Below are 22,941 nucleotides of genomic sequence, written 5' to 3'. Positions count from 1 at the left end.
CTCTGTGTAGCCCTGGCTGTCCTGGAACTCACTCTGTAGACCAGGCTGGCCTCGAACTCAGAAATCCACCTGCCTCTGCCTCCCAAATGCTGGGATTAAAGGCGTGCGCCACCACTGCCCGGCTCAAGCCTTAGTTTCTTAAATCACTGAGTAAGTCAGTTAAATCGCTCTTTGGTAGCTCAGAAAAAGGACCTGTACTGTTCGTTCTGAATTTCAGTATTTAGGCAACACATCGTCATCCATTCTAAGCTTTATTTAAAGGGCTTTAGCTGTCTCTGTAATATAATAGACCTGTAGTGTTGGTCAAAATAAAAGACTGGTAATGGGCGTCCTCAAACTTAAAACATGGGAGACACTTAAGGCTGGCTCATCACCTCATTTTAGACTTGCATCACTCATGCAACACAACCCTATTCGAATCTCACCCTGAGGTGGAGCTCCAGCTCAGCCCAGTTCCCAAGCCTGCCCCCAGTTTAGATGGTAAGTCACTTTAAGCCCCGTAGACAGGAGACTTTTCAAATGGCCTTTACACTTTCACATTGCACTGTTCCAACTGTAGTATCCCAGCCTGGGAGCCAATAACGGCAGCTCTGCTCTTCTCAGGTTGAACCTGCCTGGGACTTCTCAGGACCAAGAATAGGCCATGACAAAGTAGGGCTCATGCTGCCTGGATCCTGAGCCTGCTTTTGTACCATCCACTTCTGACATTTATCTTGCATGTTTAAAAGGTAATACATAAAAATAGGGCATATGACCTGTCAGACTTGGTCATTGTACCATCCATCTCTGCCTTTATAGGAAAAAGTTCTCATTCTGTGAAAGTAAGAAGGAAAATGGACAACTTATTTTTCAAAAAGTTGTAACTAACTTGCTATAAAGAGAGAAAGCTCTTTTAGAATTCAAAGATTGGCTTGCCCATCCATCCATCCATCCATCCATCCATCCATCCATCCATTGCTTTGGAGAACTGAACGGCTGACTGAGATTCATCTCAACTCCAAAGACATGCTTTGGGTAAGAATATTTTATAGCAAAGACCATGGCAAGAGATCATTAGATTTGACATTAAAATAAAAGGAAAGATCACTAACTCGGTTGTCGGCTGGTCAGCTCTGGGTGGTAATTGCTTGCCTAGAGTATAAGCATCAAATACTAAGCATCTTTTTTCTTCAAAAAATATTGGTTTCTTCTAGGATGAAGTTGTAAGTACCATCATGCACATAGGTTTCAGGAGTTTTTCTACATTAGGCAATGTAGTAGTATATTTATGTATTATTATTATTATATAAGTCTTGACGCAGAGTTTTATTCTGTAGTTTGATCATAGTGACCTTGAACTTACATTGATCTTTGTATTAAACTTCTCCATTGCTGAGGTAAAACTGACCAAAACCAACTTGGGAAGGAAAGGACTTAATGACAACTTGCAGTCACTGAGGGAAGCCAGGGCAGGAGTTCAAGGCAGGAACCTGAAGTCACAAACTGAAGGAGAATCTGAGAGCCATGCTGAATGCTGGCTTGCTTCCCCTGGCTTGGTCAGCTACTCTTATAGAACCCAGGACCACCTACCCAGGGCTGGCACGATCCATGTGGTTGGGGCCCTCCCCCATCTATTATTAATGAAGAAAAGCCCCACAGGCATGCCAGCAGTCCAGTCTGATGAAGACAGTTCCTCAATTGAGGACCTTTCCCCCCAGGAAACTTTAGTTTGTGTCAAGTTGACAAAATCCTAGACAGCCTTCCTGCCTCTGCCTCTCAGGTGTTCGGATCCAAGGCGTATGATACCACATCTACTTTACACAGTGCTGGGGATTGAACCTGGAGCCAAGTGCATGCTACACATTCACGCTCCCAACTGAAGCTCCATCCCTGGCCCTGATCTCCTCTCCGAATTTGTTTCCCCAACATTTAATTTTTCTATGTATTTATTACTATGACAGTTGTGGTTTTGTTCTAGTCATGCCCAAATGCTTCCTATTTCATTTTGTACACTTGTAACAAAGTATCAGAGTCTGGGAAACTTACAATGAACAAGTTTCTTGGCTCCCAGTGTGAATCAGGAAGTCCAATATCAAAGGCTTTCCCAGTATTTGGAGGCTTTCCCAGTACATGCACATCTTAGTTAGGATTTCATTGCTGTGAACAGACACCATGACCAAGGCAAGTCTTTAAAAGACAACATATATTTGGGGCTGGCTTACAGATTCAGAGGGTCAGTCCGTTATCGTCAAGGCTGGAACATGGCAGCATCCAGGCAGGCATGGAGCAGGTGGAGCTGAGAGTTCAACATCCTCATCTGAAGGCTGCTAGCAGAATACTGACTTCCAGGCAGCTAGGATAAGGGTCTTAAAGCCCACACCCACAGTGACACACCTACTCCAGCAGGGCCACACCCTCTAATAGTGCCACTCCCTGGGCCAAGCATATACTAACCACTACAATGCATATGTCACAATAGCCTCTCTCTTGTATGACCTCCAGTTTGATGTCATTGCTAGGAGAGGTGTAACTCCTCGCATCTCATTACCTTCTGAAATTGCATCTGAATCATCTTTATTCTGACACAGCTCAAAAGTGTGAGTGGGGTTAGAGAAATCAAGAACACTAATGAGGTATTTCCATATATGGCTGTTTATCACTTCAGTGGGTTTGGACCTTGGGCTTCTTGTCAAGTATTCTTCAAGTAACACCCTCATGCTTTTGTCCAGTGATGCCCCCCACCCTAGTTACGGAAAAGAGTCTCTACATACCTCAGAAATTTGAGAGCAGAGCTAAAAGCATTCAGCTTAAAGGAACAAATTTCATATACTACCTTATATTTCGACTCCTAAAAGCACTGAAACACAGTCAGATGGCACAGTAGGTAAGGGTGCTTGCTGCCACACTGCATGGCTTGAGTAGTAGGAGGAGAAAAGTGGGTATTTGAAACTCGTCCTCTGACCACCACGTGTGCACTGATATGTGTGTATCCAACCCCATGTCGACAAAACAAATGTAGTAAAAGCATGTGAACTTACAGCTGAGTCTACATCCTTGGTGTTTTCGATGGAATTTCTTTTAAAGCCAAAAGTCATTGGGAACAAAATGACCCTGAAAATCAGCTCTGTGGATCCGCCTTCACCCTCACTTCACCCTCAGCATCACAACCACCACTTACACACACACACAGTTGTGATGTAAACACCAAGGCCGTTGCTTTCCCTCTCTTATAATACTCTAGACATGGTCATAGGACATTCAGGGCCTGCCTTGCTTATGCCTTGATGTTCTACCATGGCTAACATGTATCCATAGCTTGTCAAATTAAGATAGTTTTACAAGGTCTACAATCCCATGTAAGAAACAGGGAGGAGGGTTTGCGGGAGCCGAGTTCCTTCATTTTAATCGGTTGACGAAGTCATCTCCATTAACATTGTATTAGCTAACATTGAGTCCCATGCCCATACCCACCTGCAGGGCACTGGAACATCAGCATCCCTGAGACAGAGGAAGGAGAGCCAGACACCGGAACTGATCAGTGACGCAAGAATAGTGGCATTGACCATTCCTGGGAACCACTGGATTTAGCTCCCAGAAATGTCTTCAGGGGACATATCAACCTTTTAAGCCATAGCTGAATCCCTTAGGCTCAGTTTGATGACACCTGGTAGTCCCCCATAGGTGCAGCTGTGTTCTCAGAATGATTTAAATGTCACACCAGCCAGTCTAACCGCCCATAACATATGGAGTGTGGATTGGCCCTTGCTGCCGTTGTCTGTCTGACAGTTTCAGATATGTATGCAGTGTGTTAGGACTATACTCACCCCACTACCCACTGCTAGCCCCCTTCGTTTGCCTGTGAACACCTTCTTCTTACCTGTCCCCTGCTGGCATCACTGCTAGAGAAATTGATACTCCCACCTCCAGCAACCATTATCAGTCATTAGCTTCTTGGAAAGGGATGGAGCATGTACACCTCCCCCATCCATGATGGGTTAAAAGGCATGGTCTTGTGCAGGTGTTCTTAGCTGCTGCTGTTGTTGTTGCTGCTGCTGCTGCTGCTGCTGTGTGTGTGTGTTGTGTGAGGGTAGGTGTATGTCTGTGTCTGAGTGGTGTGTGTGTGTGTGTGTGTGTGTGTGTGCCTGTGGTGTGTCCTTGTGTGTGCATGCACAAGACGTGTGCTTGCAGTGGCAATGTGATATCTGGATGACAGTATTTCATGACACTGCTGCACCCTCCTGTTTTTACATTCTTCTGTCCCATCCTCTGTCACGATCCTTGGGCCTTGAGGGGCGATGAAGCAGATTTAGGACCTACATCATTTAGGATATAGGATGAAGCGTTCATCAGTCACATATTCTCAGCACTTTGATCAGATAGGAGTCGGCATTAACTGCCACCCTGTAAATGGAGCAAGAGAGCAGCACATGTCTGGGTACCACATAAGTAGTTGGGAGGCCGTCCATCAGCATGGCGTCCTTCTGGGGAAACAGTGGTAATACATTCTTCACTCATGGACCCTTGTTCCTTAGGAATTCCTCAGTTGTTATCATTGTTGGTTTGGGCTATGGAAACTTCTTGAAAACTTTGAGTCATTCTCCAGACATGCCCAGTGCTGAGTAGGCACTAAGACACAGAGCCTGGAAATGCAGATTGCTCATCTGGGGCCTCTGGGGTGGACCAGACTGATGCTCATGGGGTTTTGACTGGTACATATCGATTAGAGAAGGATGGTTTGAAGACACTTGACTCATCTTGAGACATGGGAGACATTACACAATGCAAATGTTTTAGAGAAGCCAGCACAGTTTGAGAGTTCTTACAGACACGTTCCATGAACAGCAGGTGAAGGCACATGCAGCGTACACCAGAAGATCCCAAGAGAGGAGCCGAGCTTTTCTATCTATGTAGTTTTTTAAAATAATATTAATTTTTACACTTGTTGCCAGTACTTTTTTCTAATTATACATAATTTAAAGAGGTTAAAAGCCATCCTGTAGAGTCCTATTACAAGCCTAGATCTCCCTGGCAATAAAGCTTACACTACAACTGCTATACTGAACAGAACATGCTGTGCAAAATGGAATCAAGATGACTTATATTTATTTTTATTTTTTAGATTAATGTGGCTGCTTATGACTAAGAATTCTGGGACCACAGATGTTCAGAGAAGTAACATATACATATAAGGTAATAACAGGAGTAGTTTTAATTAATTTCACTGTTAACATAGATTATTCTAAGTGAAGGACTTTTTACTAGTCTTCATGTTCAAAGCAACGTATTCAGCTCATAAAGAGCAGAATTTGCACAAATCATCTTTGAGTTTTGAATCAAATGCTATTGATGTAATGTTGGTACTGTAAGCATGTCATATCTTTATTATAGTGTGTCTGTGATAGTGACTTCAGTAAGCAAGGGCCACTGTCATTTGGAGGTTACTTACTATGATCATAGTTTGCTTCTGCAAAATTTGAGAATTAACTACTTTTTAATACCAGAGGAAAAAAAATTAGACCCAAATGGAACAATGCATAATGGCGTATGTTATATAAGAACATCTGTATGTTAGTATTAGCTCTTTGCTTTGGTTTGGGTTTGGGTTTGGGTTTCGTTTTGTTTTGTTTGTTTTGTTTTGTTGAGTCCTATGTAACCCAGGCTGGCTGAGAACACTGTAGCTAAGAATAACCTTGAACTTCTGGTCTTCCTGCCTCTGCCTTCCTATCACTGAGATTATAGGTTTGGGGAACCACACCCAGTTTAGGCAGTGCTGGGATGAACCCCAGGGCTTCATGCATTCTAGGTAAGCACTCTATCAACTGAGATTTACCCTGAAGAATGTTTTAAAAGTTAAAGCAAAAGTATTTTGGGGGAGGCAATAAGGTGTGTCACTGGTACCAGGAGCAGGTATGTTCGTAGAAGCCCCTCGGGAATGGGGTGTACCTATGGTGTCTTTACATTTCCTCAACTACGTTTTTTTTTTTTAATTGAGACATACGATGCTCCCCCAAAGCCCCCACTGGCCACATCTAGATGGGAGCATAGTCAATGTCTTATAGGAGGAGAGCATCAAGCCTGAGAACGGAGGCGTCCCTTGATGGCCTTGGCCCCTCAGCTGTTTGGTTTAGCCGGCATCTCTGGGAAGGGATTCATCTGAGTCTCGAGATTCGTTTGCTCTGAGGCTTCATGTTTCCGTCAGCCCTCTTCCTGTTGACATTCTCACTGAATGAGAATCATTTGTGTGACATCATACGTGGTGTTAAGTATGGTATCTGAGGACAGTCGAAGACTCAGATAAATTAATTAATCTATTTGGGTGTGTTTGCTTAGAAACTTGGAAAGAAGCCTGTTTTGAGATACATTTTGTTTTTAGAATGTAATCTGAAAGGACGAGAGAACTCTTCACCTCATGAGTGTGTTCAGATAGTCTTTCTGCTTATCTCAACATTTCTCTCTCTGTGGCATTTTACTTAGAAGCGGCGAGTGAGGCAGGATGACCACAATTTAAAAATATACATCCATGTCCTTAGTGTAAGAAAGACTAAGAAAGACTCTTCTAAGTGCTGTTTCTGTTTTAAGATTAGGCTCACGTATGGGTAAGACTGAGCAAGTCCTTCTTTTTCTCCTTAAAATGAAGCAATAGATTTAAAAAGTGAACCTGTGTGTTGTTATTTCCTGTACTGAGTGATAATGACACATATTTAATATAAATGTGCTGTATGCTGTCTGCTGGCCAGAGGACAGACTCAGCCAAGTCCCGAGTGAAGCAGAGGCAGCTTCTAAGTCCTGTGATGTTATTGAGGACCTAAGGCTAGAGAGCTAAAAGATTGAAGCCCAGACTTAGAAACAAAGAAAACATGTCTGATGTTGTCGGCTCATAGGAAACAAGGGGTAGTGAGAGCACCCAGCTTTTTAAATGGTCCTGCAGAGGACAGTCCCCAGGATGCTGATGGAGGACAGTGAGGGTCAGTAGGATCCAGTCATGCCCTGTGCTTATATAAAATGTCACTGTGATCTCATTTGGCACAATTACTATATGCTCACATACAATAGGAGAAGAGAGAGCAGCCTCCCTGCTGATGAATTCCACCGAAAAAGACCAGGAAGCATTGTCTATAGAATGTCACTTTTGCAACACTGTAAACTGGCTCTCTGGGTGACATTCAGGCCCCTGGACTTCCCCCTGTTAAAACCCCAAACTGAATAGTTAACTGAAATCTCAACTTCTCCCATACGCATAGGCTTTTAGGATCTTGAGTCATGGGCTATCGAGGAGTTAAAGAGTGCAGCTCACGTGAGGTGTCTGTGCCTTCTTGGTACACTGTAAGCCTTAGTTTGTATTCTAGGGTCCTTTATACCTAGCGGGGGAGCTTGGTTAAATAAGATCAATATTATTATCTTCCATTCATCAAACAAACACAGGCCCCATCATAACGTTTCTGCTTATAGCTTTAGCCACGTTCAGAAACCATCTGGTGGAGCTAAACCATAGGCATGGACAGTTCCATGTTGTATAAACCGTTACTGCCCAGGCAACTAGGTCAGGAGCTGGGAGTGCCCGGAGAAGACTCTTAGGCTCTGCCCTGACAGTTTGCAGTGTGGGAGGAGAGATAGATGAGACCATACATAAATAGCCCAAGCAGTGAAGGAGTGCCCACAGCAGGTAGGAAATGTTGATCTTGGATTGGATATAGAAACATTCCGCCACAGGCTCTCAAAATCGGGTTCAGTAGCTATGGCCTGAGCACCCTTTGGTATTATTCAAGCAGGGTGCTTTTCTTCAAAGCTGACTTCATGGGGCGTCTGTCAGTCCTGCTGTAATGTAAAGGAAAATATAAGCTAAGGATGTGATATTAAAATATGGGTCTGGCCAGGCATGGTGGCATTTGCCTTTAATCTCAGTACTTGTGAGGCCGAGTTACGGAATCTTTATGAGTTCAAAACCAATCTGATCTACTTAGCAAGCTCCAGGCCAGCCAGAGCTACACAGTGATACCCTGTGCCAAAAAGTAAGTGAATAAATACAGGACTGAGGGTGTAGCTCAGTGGTACAGCATGTGTGTAGCATGTTCAAGGACTTCTTCAATCCCTAGCTGAACTCGATCGTGGCATACTGAAACCATTCTATGTAAGCAAGCTCTACCTTCGTTACAGCTGCACCTGGCTCCAGTTTTCCTGTAAGACCTTCAGATGTGTTACTTTACTTTTATTTAAGATGTTTCTACAAAATAAGTCCAAACCCAGGACCCTATTCCTGTGTTTGCTTGATAAACAGAAGCTAAAAATATTGGTCTTGCTTTACCAAAGCTCCTTCTATAAAGGAAAAACCCGGAGCAAAAACTAAAATAAAATACCTGATGGCTGGGTCCTAGTCTAACTCACTCAGGAATGAGTGGCTCCACTGGGCGGTCCCTGATGCATACTTACGTGGATGTACTCAAACATGAAGCACTGTCCATGTTTCAGAAGTAGCTCCCAAAGGGTCCCAAGAATTCCTAGCAGGGCCCCAGGGACCTTTCTACACAGTACCCATTTTTCATGTTGTCATGGCATGACAACTCACAGGCTTGTTCTAGACCCCCTTGAGGGTTTTGTTTTATTTTTGTCTTGAGAAAGTGTCTCACGATGTAGCCCTGGCTTACCAGTCCTCATACTCACAAGGCATATTGTAGTGGGTACTGGAATGTTCACGTGCACGCCCTCTGCCTCCTGAGTGCTGGGATCAAAGGCCTGGAGTGCCACAGCTGGTTCATTTTCTTAATGACTGTCATTCTAACTGGGGTAAGACAGAGTCTCACTGCAGCGTCAAAGTGCATTTCTCTGCTTCCTGTGGAACTGAACATCATGATTACCATCTCTGCTCCATCTCTGGGGAACTGTTCATCTCATTAGTCCATGTATTGACCTGGCCGTTTGATTTCTTGTTTAGCTTCTTGTGTTCTTTGTATATTCTAGCTACTAATCCTCTGTCAGATGTACAAGAAGATTGCTTTCTCATTCTGTAGACTGCTTCTTCCCTGCATTAGCTGTTTGTTTGGTCTGATGAGGTCCCTTTTGTCAATTTGTTGGCTTTGTTTCTCAGCATCTGGAGTCCTGTTGTGGAGTTCTTGCCTGTGCCTCTAACTTGACATACTTTCCCCATGGTTTTCCTCTAACAGTATTTGAATCTTGTTTAGAATCTGTTATGCATGCATTTAACCAGTCCTTACTAAACTTCTCACTAGAGAAACGGAATCCTGGTACCATGCACTGCACCAAAGAGTCTTGCATTTGCACACACTGGATTGTGCACTGGAGTGTGCACATGCACTACCAGGCCCTTGACTCATCTGTTGGCCACCTGGATCCCTTTGCTTACCTTCACTCCTGTGCCATTTCTATGTGCACTCTCTGTCTACTTCTTTATTCGTTCTTTATTCAGTTCTTCGTTCTTTATTCACTAAGGAACACAGGCCACAGGCAGATGCTGTCCTAAACAGTTGGGACAAAAATAACTTCCAAATCAAGCAAAAGAAATTTCTACTTTGGTGGGACTTCAAATGGGCGAAGACAGGAAAGGAAGCACATGTGCAGTTAAAGTCTGTAGCATACTGGGATAACTGGTGTGGAAGATGAAAGGAAGTGTGCACCGTGGGGTTAGCGTTAAATCTGCTTTGCAGTGTCACTGTCCAGACAAGAGGTGCTGATGACGTACACCACCATGAGAGAGAAGGTCAGACGTGGTTGAGATCTGAGTCAGATTTAAGAAGCCCTGAAGAAGGTGAAAAGTGTAGTGAGGTGTTCTGAGCAGAGGTGTTGAACTTGTGAAGGTCCTGAGCTGGGGGTCGATGTGGAATGTTCTAGGGCTGTCTAGAAGGGCCGGTGAGGCTACAGCAAACAGAATGAGCAGGACAGAGCTGACCCGCTAAAGGCAGGAGTGTGGGGAATGTACAGATTTTTGCCTTTTCCTTGAATGAGATGGAGAGCTGTTGGGAGAGTTGGCTCGCAGGAGAGGGCCAGTATTTTAAGAGTTTCCTTTTAACTGCTCAGTGGAGATCAATCCATGGTAGAAGCATGGAAATCAATTAAGAGGCTCCCTTGGTCATCCAGATGTGCTGTGAACATGACATAGATCAAGGTAACGGAAGAGATTGGTCAGAAACAGAGGCTGGAGGTATAGACCAGTGGTAGAGGACATACCTGGAATTTACAGGGCCCTGAAATTTATTACCAAAGGTGGAGATGGGGGAGGTGGTAAATAAATGTCTGGAATGTATATATATTATTTTTCCTCATTCTTCTTTAAAATTAGAGCCCTTCACACTCTGGTGAGGACGCCAAGCATAGATGCTTACAGCGTTAGGTTCCTTTATGTCACTTGAGTAGGACTCAGGCAGTATCTCCTTGAAAGAGGGTCATCAATGTGAACCTGGTCCTGCATCACCTAACATGACTCTGAAGTTGTCACACTCCTGTTTATCTGTGCCTGTTCATTACTGACCATGTACCTTTAGGGATTGTGACCTAAACTGTCACTGAGAAAGAACCATTCCTTAATGAATGCCTGTACTTCTGCTCATGGTGTTTGAACTTCATTCCAGAGTGGGTCTTGGAGCCATGGAGTGAGTGTACCACTCACTGGTATTCACACTGTAAAGGAGCCCATGCTTCAGAAGAACCAAGTCCAAGAGTGCCTCTTGTCTGTTTCCTCTTCTCATCTCAAAACTAAGTCCACCTATTCTAAATTCTGAGAGTCAAGCAAATATTTCTTGTATTTATTTTTCATAAAGATTTATTTATTTCTATTTTATGTGTGAGTGCCTGTATGTATGTCTGTGTACCACATTGCCTGGTGTCCACGGAGGCAAGAAGATGGCATCAGAGCCTCTGGAACTGGAGTTACATACAGGTGGTTGTGGGACTGTGTGTGGGACTGGGAACCAAACTTGGGTCCTCTATGAGTAAAACAAGTATTCATAATGATTGAGCCATCTCTGCAGCCTTTCTGCTGTGTGTTTCTGACAACCACAAGCGAGAGGATTTCCAGTCGTGAATACACTGATTTTCACTCATTCATTCACCAGTTGTCTAGTGAGTGCATGTACAGGCCACTGGTCTGGGCATTCAAAGGGAGGAAGGAGTGAAGGCCAGGCTGTGGTTCTTAAGGAGTTTACCTTGCATAGAGGATGCAGACCAAACACAAGTGAAGGACACAGAGGCACAGCACAGGGAGCAAAGATAACACCACTAACAGGGTATGACAGTGAAAGGGTTCAGTTGGGATAGTGTGTAGTGCTTTGCAAGAATTTGTGTGTGATAGTGTAGAACTGTGCAAGAGTGTGTGTGATAGTGTACTGCTGTGCAAGAGTTAATGTGTGTGTATGTGAGAGATAGTGTACTGCTGTGCAAGACTTAATGTGTATGGGTACATAGGATAGTGTACTGCTGTGCAAGAGTTAGTAGTGTGAGGTGTGTGGGATAGTGTACTGATGTGTAATATTTAGTGTGTGGGGTGGTTGCATGGGATAGTGTACTGCTGTGCAAGAGTTAGTGTGTATGGGTGCATGCACATGCATATGTCTGGCATATGTACATGTTCTTGTGGTTTGTACGTGTGTATATATAAGTATGCATGCATGTGCATGTGGGAACCAGATGCTGATGTTTTCTCTCTTCCATGAGTGCTCTTTGTCTTTGAGACAGGTCTCTCGCTGAGCGTGGAACTCACTGATTCAGCTCCACTGGCTGGCCAACAAACCTCAGAGAGTCCTTCTATTTTCAACTCCCCCATGTATATCATGCCTGGCTCTCACATAGATGCTAAGAGTCAACACTCAGATCCGAGAACGTTACCCACTGAACTGTCCCCTATCCCCTAGTATTAATAGTCTCAATGGGCAACCCAAGGAAACATCTCCAAAAGTGGTATTCATGAAAAGGAAGAAAGCTCCATATCTGGGGCATAGTGTTCCTTGTTTCAGGAAGTCCTTAGACATCTTTCCTGTCTGCATGTGCTCTAAGTGGTTTTATCCTGTCCCCTGGTAACATTTCATATGTCCTAAACACTCATGAGTTTGTTCCTCTAGCTGAGAGTTTCTGACTCTAGTCTGGCAAATCCAGCTGCCTATGAAAGCACCCAGCATGCGTTTCTGTGGTGAAGCCCCCATGTGCTCTGCAAACACACTTTCCCTACAGTCCAAGGCTTCTGTTTGCCAGCGAAGACTCCATTCCTTTCAGTTTTACAGAAATGAGTAAGAATCTTGGATTTGTCTTGACTTCTGTAAACTTCATGACAAACCTGCATGAGTTACATATATTGAGAATTTTTAAAGAGGGAAATGTGGAGCACATAGGTTTAAAAAGGGGAAAAAAAGACATAAAATAGAACTCTGAGTAATGACAGAGGAACCTGCACAGAAATATTTGGTAGAATAATGAAAGCCAGAGCTGAAGGTGTGTGAGCATCCCGGTGATGTGACATCTGCTAAAGAACTCTGGCTCAGGAGAGCTCCTCTCTGTGCGTCTGAGGGTCTTTCCACCATGCTCACTGCAGGATGAAGGCTGCAGCCCGTGCTTTAGGAAGATCTTTCTGTATTCATGGAATATTAAACATAAAATATACCTCAAAGGTTTCCAGCCCTGGAAATATTTTAAGATGAGTAGGGGAGCCAGAAATAGTCATCATAATTTATTTTTAAGTTGGACATTGAATCTGATCATAGAAAGCCAACCCTTTTTGTGAACATATCTGAAATTAAAGAAAATAGACTTTTCAAGGAATTAAAACAGTCAGTGGCATAGTTATATAAAGGATTGCCATATAAATTAACCGATTTAGAAATCCATCGTGTGAATTTGTTTGGTATATGTATTTGTTCTGTAATTAAACAGAACCCTTGTCTGTCAGAGGAGGGAGAGGAGATCCTGGTCATTTGGGGCAAGAGATGGTTAATGAGTAGCCTAACTTAATTAATCTCAACAAGAACAATGAGGGGGAAGTAAGTAGTCAGTGTCCTTGTATTTTAATTTGGTGTAAGTTTCCCAGTATTCAATTCTCGGTACAGAAGGTACTTGCTGTTTTGCCACAGTGAGTTCCTGGAATCACATCCAGATACCCTTAAATTAGAAGATTGGAACAGGACGGGGTTTGGGAACTGTGTTCTCTGCCCAAGGGTTTAGCCTCAAACAGAAGCGAGTATAACCAAGAGTGTAATGTGTTGACAGAAGTGATCCCAGGGTTCTGCAAAAGCCCGTTTTTTGTAGCTATGAATGAATGATGGGTGGGCTCCACATTAGTGGCTGCATGGAAGAAGCTGGGTCCTTTGAGCCTCCTCAAAGCTCTTTTCTTAGATTGGATCTTCCTTTGCCAGAGCCGTGGGCTGTGTGTTCAACTCACAAACACAACTGCCATGAATACAATCCAGAAATAGCTAGCTTCCCAAATGGATGCCTTTGTCAGTGGGTATCAAGGCTGGATGTCCCATGAGGGAGACTGTGAAGTGGGATGAGCTGGGACGGTGGAATCTGATGGAATCTGATGGTTGGGGTTGGGGTTAATTCTCTTGTCATCCACAGACTTTGTAACATTGGGGATGCTGTTTAACTTGTACGTAGGTTTCATCTTCTATAAAGCAAGCCAGTGCCCACCTGATAGACTTACTGCAGAGCAGAAAGATAACACTGTGCCTAATGCTTGGCAGGCACAAGAACATTATTGGTTGTTAGACCTGAAAGTCTCACTTAGCAAAATGAGAAATCTGATTCAAGGTTCTTGTTTTGTAAAGTATTTTTTTTCTTAACATGATGTCTTTTATTAACTTTCTTACAATAGCCACAATAACTTCTCAAGAGATGAATGTATCAATTTTGTTGGTGAACCAGCTAGTTCAGTTGGGGCTGCTGACAGGGCTCAGATAAGAGGAACCTACAGGAGCAGGGACAACTTGGCAGTGGCCACACCACTGAAGAAAATGTGTCTCTCTCCTCCAGAAATGATCATCTGCCTATATCTCCTCAGGGAGGGGCTCTGGCGACCCCCTCGAATGTGTCACTTTTTAAATACCTGCCATGGAATTCTTTTCGGCTTTCAAAAAGAAGCGAATCCTTCATTATGTGATGGCGCCAATAAACCCTGAAAACGTGAAGAGAAACGGGCCAGTGATACTGCATGACTCCAGTCACAGGGCGTGTCTACAGCAGTCAGATCCCTGCGTTAGAGAGCATGCTGGTGGTTTTGAGAAGGAGACAGGACAAGTGGAGTTACTAACCTTGGTGTCTTAGTTATTGCTGTGAGAAGACACCGTGACCAAGGCAACTTAGAAAAGACAGGGTCTGTCTGGGGCTTATGGTTTCAGAGGGTGAGTCTGTGACTGGGAGCAAGGCAGCAGGCAGGAGTCAGGTACTGGAGCCATAATTGACAGCTCACATCTGGATCCATAAACAGGAAGAAGCAGAGAGAGTGTGGGAGTGGCTGAGTCTTTTAAGAGCTCAAATCCCACCCCCATTGACACACCTCTTCCCACAAGGCCACACCTCCTAATCCTTCCCAAACAGTCCCACCAACTGAGGACCCTGTGTACAAACACAGGAGCCTCTGGGAGCCATTCTCAGTCAAACCACAAATGGGTAGAACATTTCAGGCAGTAAGATAAATGCATTCTCAGAACCTACTGTAGAACTTTGCAGCTGTGGTCAGCAAAATCACACTGCATAGCTGAACACTTGCTGAGAAGGGAGATCTTATATGAAGTCCTCATTCCACAGTGACATTGTTTTCCAGTTGTGACCTCCCTAGCATACTTCTCTACTGCCAAATAGTAAGCCCCTTCCGCTCGCTGCGCTTGCCGCTTACCGTAGCTCACTCTCACACACTTCCTAACACAGAGGAAATGGCTATTCTCTTCCACCTTTAAAGGATGAAGAAGCAAATGGATTAGCTAGCCCATTCATCTGGCTTACGAGTGGCAGAGGCAGGATTTTGACCCCAGTACTTTTACTTGAAGGCCTTCCTGCCACCCGGTTTGATTCTAGGGTCTTGCTTGATTAACCATGGAGCTGAGAGTGTTGATCTATCACAGAGTAAATCTTCAGTATATACAAGACCATGGGTTTGTTTGCCATAATATGATGATGGTGGTGGTGACGACGACGATGACAATGACAATGAAGAATAGCAATACCATGGAACCATGAGCACCGTGATCATCAGCGAGGTCTACATCCTGCCTTACTAATTGGGGAGGGGGTGCATTATTTCCCCTACAAAGGCATAAATCAGACTTGGAACATATACTTTCGAATGGTGTTTGCCTTGGTTGCTTTTCTGTTGCTGTGATTAAACACCACAGCTATGGCTACTCAGGTGAAAGAGAGTTCACTTGGGCTCCTAGTTCCAGAGAGATAGTCCATGATGGCAGCACTGGGAGCACAGAACAGAGAGAGCAAACTGCAAGCCAGATGATGCCTCAAAGCCCAGCCCTAGGGGCACAGGTCCTCCAGCAAGGCCACGCCTCCCAAGCCTTCCCAAACAGTGCCACCAACAGGAGACCAAATGTTCAAATACTTGAGACCGTGAGGAACATTTCTTTCAACCACGGAGTTTCTGGCCTTCATGTTTGTTTTCTTATTTTTTTCCTGAATAAAATGAATGCTTCAGAATGAGCAGAGGTCTGGAGACACATGAATGGTAGAGTTAATACTTTGCTTTGAAGACTGGCTAAGATTTTAAAGGATGTCTCACTCATTCCCAGCAAGCCCCTGGCTGCACAGTGCCAGGCTTCCGGCCCTAGAGTATTCTCTGATCGGCATATGTGGGGTTTTTTTACATGTTGCCATGGTGAAGCTCATTCCTCAATGTGAGAGACCTTCCTGCTGAGGAAGGGCTTGTGAATGTTAGAGCCTGCACTCTCGTTTCCACATTTTATCGTGGTGTTACCAGGGCAACCCAAATAATTTCATTTTCCCTTTGAAGTTGGTGCCTGTAAGGCTGGTCCCCCTCGTACTGACTCATTTATTCTCTTACAGGGTTTTTCTCCTGTTTATTCAGCCACGTTCCCTGTGCACATGCTCTCTGCTCTCCTCCCGTCTTCAGGCTGGTCGCTGTTGGTATAGTTTTTAAATGCTGGAGGAGGTTACACATTTCATTGCTGGTTACAAAAGAGTTGCAGGCCTTCTCACCAGGTTAAGCCATGGTGGAGAAAAGTATTGAATCTGTAGAAGCGTACTGAGACAACACCCGTCCAAATCTATTTGGTTCATAGGACTAGGATTGCAAGTTGCAAGAGTTTCTATCAGGGCTGGGCTGTAGCTCAGTGGATACAGTGCATGCTAGCATGCACTGAGTGCTGGGATCACAGCTCGGCATGAGACTGGATATACTGGTACATGCGAGTAGTACTGGTACTACACACAGACAGACACAGGAAGAGCAGAGGTTCAGGTCATCCTTGACTATATAGCTATGTACTACGTGAGATCTTGCCTCAGAAACAAAGTCACTTAAGACTTACTATGGCAAGAAATTTTCAGAATTGGAGCTAGATCTGAGTCCATTCCAATTCTAAGTCCCAGCTGTGAAACCTCCACCTGTGAAACGCCCCAGCTGTGAAACGCCCCAGCTGTGAAACCCCCCAGCTGTAAAACGCCCCAGCTGTGAAACCCACCAGCTGTGAAACCCCCCAGCTGTAAAACGCCCCAGCTGTGAAACCCCCCCAGCTGTGAAACCCCGACACACGCTTGTTTCTACCTCATTTCCTCATTCCCGGGTGATCACATATTTGGTTTTATTTGTCGATTGTTGGATTTTTGTTTCGGTTTTGAGACAAACTCATATAGCCTAAGCTGTGCTCAAACTCTCTACGGAGCTGAGTCTTCACTTGTCTATATAGTGTGTTTGATACCAGCCAGGGCTACAGTGAGACCCTGTCTCAATCAATCAATCAATAACCAACCAAGCTCAATTCCATAAAATAAAAAGTAGCAAAGAAAAAGAATCTGAGTAATTCAGTAAAATCTAGCAACATGGATCAACCCACAGAACTTCCCAATAAAGAGAAACAAGCCAAGCACAGAAAGAAAAATGTTACCCATCCTTACACATGAGAACCTTAAAAGCCTGGTCTCAAGGAGGAAGTGAGTTATCACAGTCCCTGGAGACTAGCAACGGTAGGGAGGATGGGAGATCTGGAGAAGTTAGGAAACAGAACCAAGACGTCTGGTAGAAGGATTTGCTCTTCTCTTCTATAGCATGTCAGGATAACTAGTCCACAGTAATTTACATGTCTCAGTAACTAAAAGAAGAAAACTAAGAGGTTTGCCATGCCATAAAATTTGATTATGCTAGGCCAGCAATGTGGCACAGTGGTAAAGCACTCCTAACACACCCAAGGTCTTGGGTTCAAGCCCAAGTACTACCAAAACTCAAAAGTCTAAAGACCTGGAGCCCATGAGTATATACCTGCCAGATAAAGTTGTTTATAAACAGATCCTCTGACCAGAGAATAGACGTCCATGCAGTTCAGAAGCAAGTTCCTAGACAAACAAGGACACATGGAGTGAGGAGAGTAGGAAAGATGAGTGCATCTGGACAGATGCAGGGGGCAGAGGTGGTCTTTGGCCCCTGTCATTGCCACTTCTGCTTGAGAAGATGCTGACTGACCCCTAAGATGCCAAGGCATGTTTGCTGGTTGGGATGAGACTAGCATGAACTAGCATGAGCACCGGAGGTGCTGGGTGGAAGATGAGCCAGTATAGTCAGTGTCATTGGCACATCTGGACAACAGTTGGACTCATCATGGAAGATGGAGCTGTATGGTTTCTGCTGGGCCGCTCACTTTTGGTGGGTCTTCGTGATTTTTTTTTTTGTCTTAGCCTAAAAACTGTCATTTGTTGCCCTCCTTTGGGCCATCTCAGCCAGTTCAGTCCTGTCCTTGTTTCTGGAATAAGCAATGCTAAATTTATCTTATTCGACAGAAACAAAAGTTCATACTGGCTCTTGCAGAACAATGTGAACCACCCGAAGAAGGCAGCTCTTCAACCCCAGTGGTTGAGGTACCCGTGTGCATATGAAGCATCATGGTTGTGTCTCGCCTGTTGTATCTCCCACAGCTGTAGTTAGATGTGGGTGACTGTTCAGTACGTCTTTGCATCCTAGTGCACGATCCACAAGTACAGAGGTTGTCTCTCTCGCTCACTGCCTCCTCTACACAACGGGTTCCGTGTGTGACTGACAGAAGCTAGGCTAGTACCTGTGTAAAGCTGCCAAGTGTATGGTCAGGGTCGATGTTGGGAATGGAGATGTCATCGATCTGCCCTTGAGAACCTTCTCATTCCAATATTCTCAATTGATAAGCTGAGCCTCCAGGGAGGGGAGATGAAGTCAGTGAGTCCCTGGGCTTTCTTCTCTTCTCCTCAGTCTCCCTTACCATCGGAATCATCGGATATTCATGCTTATATCCAATGCCTGTGATACAAATGAACTGAGCTATCTTTCCACAAATTGCCATTTCTCCATCGTTACTTTGCTGTAACTTTTATAGCCATGTAATCATTTTTAGGCCGGTGGAGCAGTGATCTCTGTTAACTTTGGGGGATGGGTCATCCAAACAGAGGGAACGGAACAAATAAAAACAAACATGTCCACTTGTCCCATTAACTGCCCTTTCTTCTGGCGCTGGGCCTGTTTTCCACCACGCAGACTGTCCGTTAAATTCCCAAGTTCCTCTTCAGAGCTCTGAAAGGTCTCTCATCTTTGAAGTAACCTTTTACTTTCAGAAGTAATCTTTTTTTTTCTTATGTCCTTTTTTTCTATGAAATTTTAGATTTTAACTGAATTACTCAGGTTTTTCTACGCTATTTTTTATTTTATAGAATTGAGGTTGGTTGGTTGGATCATTCATTCATTCATTCATTCATTCATTCATTCATTGAGACAGGGCCTCACTGTAGCCCTGGCTGGTCTCAGACTCACTATATAAACAAGGTTGGCTTTGAGCTCACAGACCTGCCTGCCTTCCTCCTGAATACCAGAGTTAAAGGTGAATACCACATGCCCCTTAGGATTAATATTTTAAGCCTCTCTAGTTAACAATTCTTTATTAATGTTTTGAGACAGAGTCTCGTGGAGCCCAGGCTGGCTTCAAAGTAGCTACTTATTCCAGAAATACTCCAGGGATAACCTTGAACTCCTATACTCTTGCCTCTGCCCCCGGAGTTGCTAGATACGCCTCATATGCTAGTCTAAAGTAACAAGCCTGGGCTAGTCTTGTTCCCTCCCACACGCTTCCCACCCACCTGATGACATTTCCTATAGAAAATCAGATCCAAAGCCACCTTTAGATGCCACCAGTCAAGCTGATACATCACCAGGCTTACATATCTTCTTTTCTAGATCTTTCAACTACTTTTAAAAATACATCTGGCAAAGCAGTTCTGAAATGGATTTTTCTAAGGAAAGCCTCTTAGTTCCAACCCAAGATTTTTTTACTAATAATAGCACCTGGCAAGCAACTCCTTTGAAAATAGTATGCAGATTTTTTTATGAAGATGGCAGGATGCCAGTCATGGTCAGAGAGTCCCAGGGACTTGGTAGGCTGGGCAGGATGATCATAAGGCCAAACCTTGACTGAGTTACAGAGCATATTCAAGGCCCCCCTGGGCAACATGCAGATGGTCTAAAACATTTAGAAATTTAAGAGGGGCTGGGGCTGTGGGTGTAGCTCAGTGATGAGTATCAGAATAGTGTGTGTGTGAGGCCTCATGTTCAATGCCCAACAGCACAAAAATAAAAAGCAGAAGGCCTATGTCTTAGTCACTGTACTAATGCTGTGAGCAGAAGGCCTGTGTCAGTCACTGTTCTAATGCTGTGAGCAGAAGACCTGTGTGTCAGTCACTGTTCTGATGCTGTGAACAGAAGGCCTGTGTGTCAGTCACTGATCTAATACTGTGAGCAGAAGGCCTGTGTCAGTCACTGTTCTAATGCTGTGAGCAGAAGGCCTGTGTGTCAGTCACTGTTCTAATGCTGTGAGCAGAAGGCCTGTGTCAGTCACTGTTCTAATGCTGTGAGCAGAAGGCCTGTGTGTCAGTCACTGTTCTAATGCTGTGAGCAGAAGGCCTGTGTGTTAGTTACTGTTCTAATACTGTGAGCAGGTCTGTGTCTGAGTCACTGTTCTAATGCTGTGAGCAGAAGGTTGTGTCTTAGTCACTGTTCTGATGCTGTGTGTTAACACTACAATCAAGGCAACTTTTAGAAAAGCATTTAATTGGAGGCTTGCTGACAGTTGCAGAAGGTGAGTCCATGGTCATTCATGCTGGAGGCAGACAGGCATGGTGCTGCATCAGTAGCTGGGAATAGATATCCTGATCTGAAGGTAGGAAGAAGGAGAGACTGAGAGAGACTGAGAGATACTGGGCCAGCCTTGGGTTTTTTAAACCTCAAAGCCTACCTCCAGTTTCACACCTCCTCCAAGCAAGACCACAACTCCTAATCCTATTTATATAGTTCACCAGCTGAGGGTGAAGCATTCAAACATGTGAGCCTATGGGACCGTTCTCATTCAAACCACCATACACGTAGGGGAGGAGGAGGGCAAGGTGGAGAGGTCCTGTCTTAGTCAGGGTTTCTATTCCTGCACAAACATCATGACCAAGAAGCAAGTTGGGGAGGAAAGGATTTATTCAGCTTACACTTCCACATTGCTCTTCATCACCACAGGAAGTCAGGACTGGAACTCACACAGGACAGGAAGGAGGAGCTGATGCAGAGGCCATCCATGGAGGGATGTTACTTACTGGCTTGCTTCCCCTGGCTTGCTCAGCCTGCTTTCTTATAGAACCCAGGACCACCAGCCCAGGGATGGTACCACCCACAATGGGCCCTCCCACCCTTGATCATTGAGAAAATGCCTTACAGCTGGATCTCAAGGGAGGCTTCTTTCTCTGTGATAACTCCAGCTGTGTCAAGTTGACACACAAAACCAGCCAGTACAGTAGTAGCTAAGTAGTTAAAAGCACCTACATGGCAATTCACAACCATCCATAACTCCAGTTCGATGGGATCCAACACCATCTTCTGACCCCCTCAAGAACCAGGCATGTTGATAGTGTACACACATACATGCAGGCAAAACACTCATACTATATAAATAAATAAAATAAAATCTAAAAAATTATTTTAAATGAAGTAGAACTGTGTTAGTTCTCATCCAGAGTTGTCCAAGGGTGTTTAATTCTTTTCCGTTTGTTTTGTTTTTGTTTTTCATTGACTTTTGTTTTTCATTGACAGAGGATTCAAGTTTAAAGAAAAAAAATCATCACCTTGTACTTGTACTGACTGTGGCAGTTTGAATGGGAAAGGCCTCCAAGGACTCAGATATTTGAATGCTTAGTCACCAGGGAATGGAACTGTTTGGGAAGGATTAGGAGGTGTGGCCTTGTTGGATTAATTCTGAGAGAAGTGTGTTGCTGCGGGGTGGATGTTGAGATTTCAAAAGCCCAACCTGGCCCAGTATCTCTCTCTGTGTTAGCTGCCTGTGGATCAGGATGTAGCTCTCAACTCCATGCCTGACTGCCTGCCTGCTGCCATGCTTCCTGCTATGATGATAATGGACTAATTCTCAGAAACTGTAAGCCAGTCCCAATTAAATGCTTTCCTGTATAAGAGTGGGCCTTGGTCGTGGTGTTTTTTCCCACCAATAGAACACTAAGAGACTGACCTTGAAGTGTTGATTTATTCCGCATGTGCCCTAACGCATGTGTACACACATGCACATGCACACATGGATAATATGTTGGATATATATGGATAATACATAGTAAACATCTATTTTATGGCAGATACTGCAGCGTAAGATGGAAAGTAATGAGCAGACAGAACTTACTCCTGCTTTTGTGATGCTCACATTTTATACATGGGAGACAATATTAATTTAAGAAAATGGAGATAAATGAGTGAAAGATGGCGTCTGTGGCATGAGGCATCCTCGGCGTTGTGAGAGCCTGAGGTACTGGTTGGCGTGTGCCAGAACCAAGCTTTCCAGTCATGGGGCTGGTACTACAAGGACGCTACTACACACACCTTTTTTCCCTAGTGACTTTTCAGGCTTTGTGTGAATTACTTGACATTTACTATCTTGTATTCTATGCCTCCAAGTTCACAGTGTCTAGAAGGGCGACCAGTCCGGTTTATTGCATTGCTTCCTCAGTTCCCAGGGCTGGAATTTCAGAACTGTGATGTGTTTACTTGTGTGCCTGCCTTCCTTTCCCTTTTTGTTTTATCTTTCAAAAATATTTTTGTTAGTTCTTTGCATATCACATACATAGCATTTTGATCATATTACCAGCAACTCCTTCCCTTAATCCCCCCTGGGGCACCTCCCCTTCCCTCCTCTAAGGTCATACCCTTTTGTTTTTAGCACAATTATCCGGTGACCCAATTCACGCTATGCATATATTTTTGGATGTGAAGGCCTGTAGTGGATCTACCAGAACCAGACCCTTGAAGAAACCTCACTCTTCCTCCCCTAGGCTTCAAATGCCCATAGCTCATCAGTCAGGGCCGGGTGCTCCTGAGCCCCTTCCCACCCCGTGCCAGAATATAGACTGGTTTGATGGTGTGTGGGTCTGATGAACGCAACCTCTAGCCCATGAGTGCAGAGTCCTGTCACATCCAGAGGGCTCCCTTTCACTCTGACCCTTCCCCACTTCTGAGTACATCTTTCCACCACCTCATCCACGACAGGCCCTGAGCCTTGGAGAAAGCCTGTGACACACATGTCTCATTTATGGTTGAGCACAGGGTCTGTTAACTTCTTGCACTTTCTACAGTTGGGAGTTTCTGTGCTAACCTGTGTCCACGACAAGACGTAACTTCTCTGAGGTCTGAGAGCCACACTGATCCCGGTTCGGGAATGATTGGTTGTTTCCTTTTTTTTTTTTTTTTTTTTAATTGAAAAATACATTTACCTACAGAACCAGGAATATTTTAAT

The 22,941-nt window shown here is 44.3% G+C and overlaps 1 protein-coding gene across 2 annotated transcripts in view; it reads left to right on the top strand.

The window, feature by feature from the left end:
* Positions 1-22,941, top strand: part of Lrrc8c (leucine rich repeat containing 8 VRAC subunit C) — a 93,333-nt gene that overhangs the window by 18,984 nt on the left and 51,408 nt on the right. The window contains exon 2 of one of the 2 annotated variants that reach the window (XM_034508659.2): positions 5,099-5,169. The exons of the other annotated variant lie outside the window; for it this stretch is intronic. The gene's annotated coding sequence lies outside the window, so the exon portion shown is untranslated. The remainder of the gene's footprint in view (positions 1-5,098; positions 5,170-22,941) is intronic. 2 annotated transcript variants of the gene reach the window in all.

The sequence above is a fragment of the Arvicanthis niloticus genome, chromosome 7 (genome assembly GCF_011762505.2).
Source record: "Arvicanthis niloticus isolate mArvNil1 chromosome 7, mArvNil1.pat.X, whole genome shotgun sequence".
Lineage (NCBI taxonomy): Eukaryota > Metazoa > Chordata > Mammalia > Rodentia > Muridae > Arvicanthis > Arvicanthis niloticus.
The sequence above is the reverse complement of the archived record's forward strand: the minus strand, read 5'-3'. Positions and strand labels throughout refer to the sequence as shown.